Raw genomic sequence first — 11,090 nt, forward strand, 5'->3', positions numbered from 1 at the left:
GTCTATAGAGTTCAGGAGCGAACAGCCAAGTGCAAATGCTGCCGCTCTCCAGCATGTCCTCCACCAGCCTCACGTGCCCAAGACCTTGACCTCAAGCTGCAAGGGCAGCTTCCTTCAGGCTGACCCTTAGCGAGCAAACACATTCCAGGCTTGTCTCCGGGGAAAGACACCCTATGGGGTCTCAGAGTGTAAAATGAGCAAGGGCCACATCAGGAACACCATATTTGACCTTTATCAACTTTGCTAAGGTGAACTGTTTCTATCCACAGCACCAGTAATACAAAACCAATTATCATGAGGTCAGACATGTCCCCGATGCTCCCATACCTATTACTACTCATCTCAACGTGAATCATACTGCTTTGTTTGGTCCCAAATCTGATATGACAGCTCACAGACCATACAGAACCATATTGGGGAATTAAGTCTATAATTGAGATTAATAACAGAATACAGTTATCTCTCGAAATGGGCATGTAGGTACCTCTGTCTCACACCTCATGGCTCCAGAACAGTGTTCCCAAGTTATCAGTCCTGCCAATATGGGCTCTCCATCCAGTTCAATAAAGATCTCAGTCCTGCCAATAATGGCTGCGATCCCACCAAAGTCTCATCTCACATCTTACATCTCAGTTCTTTAATTTGGCTATGACTGCTGTGTTCTACAATTTCCTGCATCCTCTTCACAAGGGTTGGGAAAGTCTCTTTTCTTATTTATGGAGGGAGAGGATTCTAATTCTTCTGGTTAGATATATTGAATTTATAGGCGAGACTAGTCAATCCTCTAGTAGATTGTGAAGACTAGACAAACTCCTTCTGGAAAGGAAGATAGCTAATTCCTTAAAGATAAGCCAACACCCCCCATTCACATATTCACATCCATCTACATAGCAAAGTCAGATAATATCTGGAAAAAAATAGAGTGATAAAGGCCATGCTGATGAATGTGTTAGTGTCTTCTGGAGGGCCATGATGGCATTCTTCAAGAGAGATAAGGAAGAGGCCAAAATCCATGGCCAGGCTCAAGTCTTGAGCCTTCAGGCATTGTGCGTTCTGGATAAAGGACAGGACATCTTCCTTGGACAGCCTCTCTGGATACTGCAGCTTCCGTGAGTCATGCACATTTATGCCATCTCCCTGCTCCCAGAAAAGCCAGTTATTGTAGCAGATGTGAAATGGGGGCAATGGAGTCTTCAGGCAGTTCATAAGTAGAGATCCTGGTTCTTTTATTGTAGAACTTTCTTTTAAAAGTTTTGCTGAATGCCATAGTCTGTGGCTCATTTACCATCTTGACCATGTAGAGGCCCGTGGGCACAAAATGTTGGTCATCCCACTCTCTGTAGCTGAGCTTGGGCGTGCTGCTCCAACCCTGACGATCTTCATCTCTAACCTGACAAAGATCTTTGCCATCTCCTCCAGCCTGCACACCTCCTTGACCCTAATGGGTATCATGCCAGGTCGACGGGGCTTGGAAACAGCTTTCACAAACCTCTCAGTGAGTGGAATTCGCCATTTAAAGTGCTGTTGTCTCACATCGCTGCCATTCAGGACGAAGGCAGCGAGAATGTGGATGGCACTAGTCTTCGTTGCCCCATTCCCCTCTCCTCTCAGCTCATGGACAATCTCCACAGATAGCCGAATGTCCTGGGGTAGCTCTGCCTTCAGATCTTGACTCAGCTTGACCAAGTGGTCTGATAGGCAGCCAGTCCACGTGTAGATCTAGGACTTGCGCAGGCTGAGGAGGAACTTGTGCCCACTGCCAGAAACCATACAGAGGTCGTCAAGGACTGGGTGCATCTTCTCCAGGGTTTTGAAGGTGAGCCGGGTGGGTTTTTAGATTAAGATGTCAACCTCAGTGTCCTGAATTAGCTCAAAGAATTTAGATCTTAGGTCTGAGGAAGGAGCAACTCAAAAGTTCATCTATGCTGCAGCATGCATCAGAAATTAATTTATTTTTATGACTAAATAATATTTTCCTTTTATATTTACACTACAGTCACTTCATGGTGCAAATAGTTAAGCACTTGGATTCTAACAAAAAAATTTGAAGGTTTGAATTCACCCAGAGGGGCCTCCGGAGAAAGACCTGATTTACTTTGAAATTCATGAATTTGCAATGAGTTGTTGTCAATTTGTTTACTTTTTATTTTACTTTTAACATTCATGATGTATTATGTCATTGTGGTTATAATGTGCATTTCTCTAATACTTAAAGATGTTAAGATCTTATCATGTGTTTATTAGCTATTTATGTATGTTCTTTGGTGAATGCCTATTCAATCCCTTTGCTCATTTTCTTTAAATTGGATCATCTTTCCTTTTAGTTGTTGAATTGTAGGAGTTCTTTGTATATTGTAGATAATAAACCCTAATTGGATTTTGGATATTAAACCCTAATTCAATATATAGTTAGCAAATATTTTATCTTGATTTTTAATTTTGGTGAAGTCATGTTTATCTGTTTTGTCTTTTGTTGCTTATATATTCTATGTTTAGCTTGTTGTTGTTGTTGTTATGTGCAATTGAGTCACCTGCAACTCCTAGCGACCCTATGTACAAAAGCCCTAAACCCTGCTCTATCCTGTGTCAATATTATTGTCTCTGACACACCTACCTCCATTACCCCAGTCACTGAATCAATCCATCTCATCGAGGGTCTTCCGTTTCTGCGCTGTCCATCCACCCTCCCAAGCATGACATCCCTTTCCAAGGACAAGTCCCTCCTTTAAACATGTCCAAAGTGTGTGAGAAGCTTCAGAATCCTTGCCTCCAAGGAGTAGCCTCTCCAGGATGAACCTTTTCATTCTCTTAGCAGTCCATGGTATAGTAATACTCTTCTCCAACGCCACAGCTCAAAGGCATCAATTTTCCTTCTATCATCCCTAGTCCTTGTCCAGCTCTCTGAGGCATGGAAAGTGATTAGAATTCATATTAAAAGCAAAGTCCTTAAGATTTGTTGTTGTTATGTCCCATTAAGTTGCCTGTGACTCATAGCCACACAAGAGCTCTGAACATTGTCCTATCCTGAACAAGTCTCACTGTCTCTGACACACCTAACCCCACTAATCCAGTTACTGTGCCAATCCATCTTATTCAAGTTCCACCCTGTCTTGAGCTGTCCCTGCAACCTTCCAAGTGTGATGTCCTTCTCTAAGGATTGGTCCCTTTTGGCAACATGCCCAAAGTATGTGAGATGGAGTCTCAAAATCCTCCCCTCTAAGGAGCAGCTTGGTTTCCTCCTCTGCAGGACAAAGCCGTTTGTCCCTTAACATTTTCCGTTATGTTTTCTCATAAGAGTTTTGTGATTATAATAGTTTTTAGACAGTGTTTTCCATCCCAGAGTCACATGAGTGATCCATAGACGAGTAGGCACTCTTTCTATGCCAAATAATTACTTTGGGGGTGGAGGTATTACTGAAATATATCCTATGAGTAAAAACTAGTTTTATTCAGGATAATGGATATATTTCCCACTGGACACAGATAAAAGAAACAAATGTTCCGTAAGTGCTATTTGGTAGCCTCATTGTCACCAGGAGTGGAGAGTTTCCTTGACAATGAAACCTCCTTTAGGAAAATAGAAATGAGAAGTAGAAATAAGAAAGCATATCCTGGACACATTGTCTGAGTTCTGACTGAAGCTGAGCCATAAGGTCATTTTTCCCTCCACTCTGTTTAGCCAAAAGCTTCACTCATTGCACAAAAGAACTTAGACTGAGTCCTGAGTGCCTTGATTCTCACACACGTCCTGTGAGATCAAGAAAATAATTAACAATTAATATTCAAAGACAAATGGCCATTCACATCTTTTTATTCTAAATTAAACAGCTCTATCTATGAAGCCAATTGTAATGATCCCCCCCCTCCCCAAATATCTGTCTCCTGATTTACTAACATTTACTAAGCCTCTGCCTTGTATCCTACTGGAAGATGTCATGGTGAAATTGAGTCTCATGTGTTAAGATTGTTTTCTATAAAGATCTTAAGGAGAAGTGTTCCAAGTTGGTCCTATTGAGTGTTTACACCCAAGGGGCCACGTCTAACACTCTGGTTATTGTACACTAATATAGCAGACTGGTATAATATGATCACAAGTTCTCCAGGGAGGAATTCTCCAGAGCATGTGATTCAATGTCATATAATATTATAGAATCAGTATCTTAAATCATTGGGCTGAGCTTTTGAAATGCCTTTTTACTAAATAAAAACTTTGGATAAAATGGCATGGAAGTCAAAGAGATGAGTCAGTAGGTAAGGAAGGTCAGATTCTATTTGAATACTTAATACTCTAGTTTCTATTTACAGTTCTCCTCACTGTTAATTGAAGATGCTTTTGTAATACTGCTTCAGTGTTCAAGAATCATTAGTCATAAGTGAAAGATTCAAATCAGTAGGTTTTTTGGTTTTGATACACGCTGATGGATTTTGCATATTTTAAGGCTTTTGTTTTAAGAGATGGTTGAGCAACAATAAGACCAATAAGTACTTTGTTTACATTTGTCATAAAGTTTTACATGTTTACATATGGAAAAAGAACATAATACTAGAGAAGGTAGAGGTCTGGCATATATTTATTTGGAGTCAATTACCCAAAGCTGCATTAAGATAATCAAGATATAGGGCTGGGAGTTCTGGTACATAGTTAGGGCATTGCCCTGCTAACCCGTAGTTAACTCTGCAGGTTAAAATTCATCTGTGGCTTCATAGGAGAAAGATGGTCCTCTCTTCTGATGTAATTCATTGCCTCTGAAAACACTGGAGCTACCTTCAAGAGGGTCAGCAATCAATCACTTCCGAGTTGATGACATGGAGTGGAGTTGAGTGAGTTAAAGGGGAGTGACGGATCATTTTCAGTTAAGAACTCTTTACCACTCATGAAGAGAATTATTTACTTTTGTTCCATAATATGTTTTCAGTATGAAAGTTTCCTATTTTTTTATGCAGAATCCTCAATTTTCCAATTTTCAAAACCTACCTGCCTGTTGAATATTTGAAACTAAACATGCAAGTCTTTTTTTTTTTTTTATCCATTAGGAATGAGTTTTAAAAATATGATCTTACAAATTCCATTTTACTAATTTTAGGATAATCTTAGTTATCTAAAATATACTTCATAATATTAAAATTTCAGACATGTAATTTTACAATGTAATTCTAGTCACAGTTAGTAATAAGTCAATGTGCTTTTACTTTTCATTAAGATTATAATGATTTGAATTCAAGATAACATTTTGTCTTTAACTCTTTGTCTTTCCAGTCTCCTGACTTCTTCATGTCCCATCATGAAATTGTCCTCATTTTCAAAGCATCACACAAAGGTCAATAATCCATCTTCTGGTATAGGATACCATCCACTGATTAAATTTAGCAACGTGGCTGCCTTCTTCTTTCCTTCCATCTTCATTGTAACTCTATCACCTGAGATATTGTGTAGTTATAATTAATCACCCACTCTTCCCATTCAGAAGCAGTCATTCTTTTATTGAAATTTGTAAAGCAAAAATTAAAAAAATTGTAAAGTATTGTCTTTTCACCACTTTCCTGACAGAATTGTATATTGGTTTTATTTTTCTTTTGGACACTATAATCCTTAAGGTAGAGTGCAAATTTATTTATTTACTTTTCTTCAATAAAGACTGGTTTATCAGCTATTATATGCCAGTTATTATTGTAAGCATTGTGCATATTTTAGATATATATATAAATTCAATTGGTGATAATGTGAAACAAATAATAAGATACGAGAGTAGTCATAAAAGAGACCTGAATAGGGAGTTGCTATTTTATGTAGTGTTGTGCCTGGGAAGACTTCTCTGTTGAATGCTGAGCTCAACTGTACATTTGAGAATTTACCATTTTAAAAATTATAAGTGCTCAATCATTGTTTGCTGAATAATTAGTGATGAATATCTTTTTGAGGGGAGAAATAGGAGGAATAAGAGATGTACAATGACCATAAAAGTAGCTTTTTATTAAGTTCTGCAAACCATTTAATACTATTACAATGAATAGCCACCATAGAGTATTTCACTAGAAATTTCTTGTTCAAGCAAATATGTATATACAACCAGTCAGCTCTATCCTGTGGAATCAATAAAGATGAAATCAATCAATTAAATTGCTAGATTATTTAAAATTGAGACATCTAAAAATTAAATTTCTTTTGTGTGTTTTTGTTGAATGTTATCATATTTAACTTGGAAGCATAATGGCATTTTTAACCCAATATTTATAGTAAATATGTATCAAATTTGCTCTACCTTCAAATGAGTAAGTAATAAAAATTTTTAATGAGTACCTTCTTCCATGTGTTTACTTTTAAGAGTTTTATTTTTACAGTTTTAAGTTCCATATTAATATAAAATTGAGGGAAATACTTGATATGCAAATTTTATGAGAATTATACCTAAGTGTCAAATACTTATTTTTTATTTAATAATGTTTAATTTTTAAGTTATATAATCTAAAATTTACAACAGAATTCTACAATTATTTAGAATTTGTCAAACAAGATTTCTGAGCCAGAATTCTTCAATTCTTCATTCACATTTGAAAGATTAATTGATCCAAGAATTCACCATTCTCCGAAATTGTGATTTAAATTTCTGTAAGTATGGAATCATCATTACATCTTCTGCCAAGAATTCCTCAGATGAACACAGACCTGGATGTTCAGTTACTGCACTGTGTCATAATTGGTATACCATGTTCATAAAAGCAACGTGTATGCTCCATTGCTGAAATGAGAAGGCAAAATCAAAGCTCTGTAGTTGAATTTATCATCTTGGGCTTTTCTAACTTTCCTGAACTCCAAGAGAAACTCTTTGGGATTTTCCTGGTTATTTATCTGGTGACACTGATGGGAAATGCCATCATTATCATTGTCATCTCCCTGGACCAGAGCCTTCATGTTCCAATGTACTTATTCCTCCAGAATTTATCTATGATAGAAATGAGTTTCAGTGCAGCCATTATGCCTGAAATGCTAGTGGTCCTTTCTACTGCAAAAGCAACTATCTCTTTCACTGGCTGTTTTGCACAGATGTACTTCATTCTTCTTTTTGGTGGGACTGAATGCTTTCTCCTAGGGGCAATGGCTTATGACCGATTTGTTGCAATCTGCTATCCTCTGAACTATCCAATGATTATGAACAAAAGAGTTTTTATGAAATTAGTTATATCCTCATGGGCCTTAGGTTTCATGGTGGCCACTGTGCAAACTTCATGGGTGTTTAGTTTTCCTTTTTGTGGCTCCAATGAAATTAACCATCTTTCTTGTGAAACTCCTCCAGTCCTAGAACTGGCCTGTGAAGATACTTTCTTGTTTGAAATTTATGCATTCACAGGTACCATTTTAATTGTTATGGTTCCTTTCTTGCTAATACTCTTATCCTATATCCGAATTCTCTTTGCCATCCTGAAGATGCCATCAACGACTGGTAGGCAAAAGGCCTTTTCCACCTGTGCCTCTCATCTCACATCTGTGACCCTTTTCTATGGCACAGCCAACATGACATATCTACAACCAAAATCCAGTTACTCTCCAGAAACCAAGAAACTGATGTCTTTGGCTTACTCGCTGCTTACCCCTCTGCTAAATCCACTGATCTACAGCTTGCGAAACAGTGAGATGAAAAGAGCCTTAATGAAGTTGTGGCGACGAAAAGTTGTTTCACATGCGGTCTAACTGCTGGAAGACCAAGTGCTCTTTAGTTTCAACTCAACTTCCCTCTATTTAAATGGAATAAACAGTAAAAAAAGATTGTCTTCTTTCTTTCTTTTTATTGGTTTGCTTACAAAAACAAACAAACAAAATAAAAAACAAAACAAAAACCAAATAGTCTTCTTAGTACATTTTTGTTATGTGCCATGGAGTCATCTGTGACTCATAGTGACCTTATGTACATTAGCTCTTAATCCTGCCCTATCCTGACCCAATCTCATCATCTCTGACATGTCTAATCCTATTTCTCCAGTCACTGAATCAATTCATCTCATCCTGGGTCTTCCTCTTCTGAGCTGTCCCTCCATCCTTTCAAGCATGATCTCTTTCTTCTGGAGTGGTCTCTCCTGGTCACATGCCCAAAGCATGTCAGATGAAGCTTCAAATTCCTTGCCTCTAGGAAGCAGTCTGGTTTCACCCTCTCCAAGATAGATCTATTTGTTCCCCTGGCAGTCCACAGTACGTTAAACACTCTTTTCCAGCACCACAACTCAAAGGCATTGCTCCTTCCTCTATTATCTTTAGTTATTGTCCAGCATTCAGATTCATAGCAGGTAATTGTGAAGACCATGGTCTGGATCAGGTGCACCTTAGTCTCCAGACTGACATCGTTGTTCTTCACTACTCTAACGAGGTCCCTGAGAGCAGACTGTTCCAGTGAAATGTGACTTTTGATTTTCTGACTGCTGTTACCAAGAATGTTGACTGTAGAACCAAGCAAGCTGAAGTTATCAACAATTTCAATCTCTTCTTTGTCCATCATGCTGCTGCCAATTGGCCCAGTGGTGAGAATCTTTGTTTTCTTGATACTGAGCTTCAATATGTGCTTAATCGATTGAGTTCCTCAAGTTTGGTCATATATAAGGGATGTTCTCTTTCCATAATAAGCCATGGTGACTGATATGTAATATTTTTTTCATATTTTGTTGTTTTTAGTCTTGGTGGCCATGGTGTAGAGCCTGAGTCAAGGTAGTGTTTTGATAACAGAATGAAACCTCACCCAGTTTTGTGTCATCTTCATGAATAGATGATGTGTTGAAGACCCTTGTTGTAGCTCTTGCATTGTGCTTTTTACTCTAGGCGTGCATCTTCTAACACCATGTCAGATTATTTGTTGTTGCTATCCATAAGGTTTTCATGAATTAATTTTTCTAAGATCAATAGACCTTTGTTTCTCGTCTGTCTTATTCTGGAAACTCTTCTGTGACCTGTCTACCATAAGTGAATATCTTGGCATTTTAAATACCAATGATACAGCTTTCAGCGTCCTAGCAGCACACAAGCCATCCCAATGCAGTAGACTGACAGATGAATCATGGGGGTATATGACACAACATTTCGTGCTCACATTTGTTATCCAGATTGTTACTAGAATGTTACCAGTTAGAACATATTTCAAATAAACACCTACTTGCATGCATATGTTCATACGTCCTGTTGTTCTTGTTATTAATGTGCTGTCGAATTGCTTGCAACTCATAGCAACCCTTTGCTAAACAGTTCTGAAACCTGCTCTGTCCTATGCCAACCTTATTGTCTTTGATATACCTATCTCCATCATCCCAATCTCTGAGTCAATCCATCTCTTCAAGGTTCTTCCTCTCTTGCACTGTCCCTCTGCCTTCCTAAGCATGATGTTCATCTCCAAGGACTGGTTCCTCCACGCAAAATATGTGACTTCCGTCCATACTGACAAACTATGTCAGATGAAGTTCCAGAATCCTTGCCTCTAAGGAGCAGCCTGGTTTCACCCTGCCCAGGATGAACCTGTTTGTTCTCCTAGCAGTCCATGGTACCCTCAATACTCTTCTCTAACACCACAGCTCAAAGGCATCAATTCTCCTTCTATCCTCCCTACTCACTCTCCAGCTTCTGACACGTCGCAAGTAATTGCAAAGACGATGGTCTTGTTATGCATCAGAGAGCTGGACAATGACTAGGGAGGATAGAAGGAGAATTGATGCCTTTAAGCTGTGGTGTTGGAGAAGAGTATTGAGGGTACTATGGACTGCTAGGAAAACAAACAGATTCATTCTGGAGAGGGTGAGACCAGGCTGCTCCTTAGAGGCAAGGATTCTAAAGTTTCGTCTGGCATACTTTGGACATGTTGCAAGGAGGGACCAATCTTTGAAGAGGGACGTCATGCTTGGGAGGGTGGAGGGACAGCGCAGGAGAGGAAGACCCTCAATGAGATGGATTGATTAAGTGACTATGGTAATGGGGATAGGTGTGTAAGAGACAGTGAGATTGGCACAAGATAGAGCAGGTTTTAAGGTTGTTTTACGTAGGGTTGTTATAAGTAGTGTGACTCGATGGCAAATAACAACAACAACAATCCTTATGGAAGCAGATTGTCACATCTTTCTCTTAGAGAGCAAATGGTGGATTTGAACTGGCAATCTTTCGGTTAGCAGCTAAACACTGAACTTCCAATGTTCCCCTCAAGTCATATGATTTTTTTTAAGTCATATGATTTTTAAAGTAATTTATAAAATGGTAGCTTTAGGAAACCAACATACTTTGGACTATCATTCTTTCTAAAGTTTTAATTAGTTTTACAAAGCCAATTGGTTTTTCACTCAACCAGTCATATATATTTTGGTTAAAAATGTCAATTAGTACCCAAATGAATTCACATTTTCTGACTTTCTCCCTGTAATTCTCATTTCCATTAATCCTTTATCCTATCACTTTTTGTCTTCTGGACTTTGCCCTTGGTCAGATGATTTTTGGCCTCAAATGCCTGGTTATTCTAAGGTGTAAGTGTCTTCTGGTATTATTGGTCACCTTATAGGTCTCTCTATTATTTGACTGAAAGTTTAGCTACAGGGGTGATTATTGTTACAGGTTTGAAGTGTGATTATGGGTTGGAGTCTTTTTAAATCTGATTTGAAAACCAATGTTCATAGCAGCATATGCACCACTGCAAAAACATGGAAACATCCCAGATGTCCAACCACAAACGAATAGATTGAGAAATTATGGTACATTCACACAATGGAATACTATGCAGCACACAGGAGCAATGATTTTGTAAATTATTGCTCAATTTGGGAGGGACTGGAGAGCATTATGCTGAGTGAACTCAGTCCCACAAGGATAAATACTGTATAGAACCATTATTGTAGAATGAGTATAAGGATCTGAGAGGGATGGGAGAGGTTGGAAGCAGAGGGATGAGAATATGCAGGAAGAAGGGGCATTAATCATGATGTTGTTCAAAGTGATGGGTGAGGGGGTGAGGGAAATGGAAAGCATCTGTTATTGAAAACAATGTATTCAAATTTTGTAAATAAACTAGAAGAAAAAAGCATAAAAATTATTATATCAATGTGAAAATAATGTTTTCATAAATTTAAATATGTAC

The 11,090-nt window shown here is 38.3% G+C and overlaps 1 pseudogene; it reads right to left on the minus strand.

Moving 5' to 3' along the window:
* Positions 1 to 873: 873 nt before the first annotated feature.
* The window catches only part of LOC102844044, a 21,810-nt pseudogene continuing 11,593 nt past the window's right edge, over positions 874 to 11,090 (minus strand).

Source organism: Elephantulus edwardii, unplaced genomic scaffold (genome assembly GCF_000299155.1).
Source record: "Elephantulus edwardii isolate Elephantulus edwardi_28Jun2011 unplaced genomic scaffold, EleEdw1.0 scaffold00044, whole genome shotgun sequence".
NCBI classification, from domain to species: domain Eukaryota; kingdom Metazoa; phylum Chordata; class Mammalia; order Macroscelidea; family Macroscelididae; genus Elephantulus; species Elephantulus edwardii.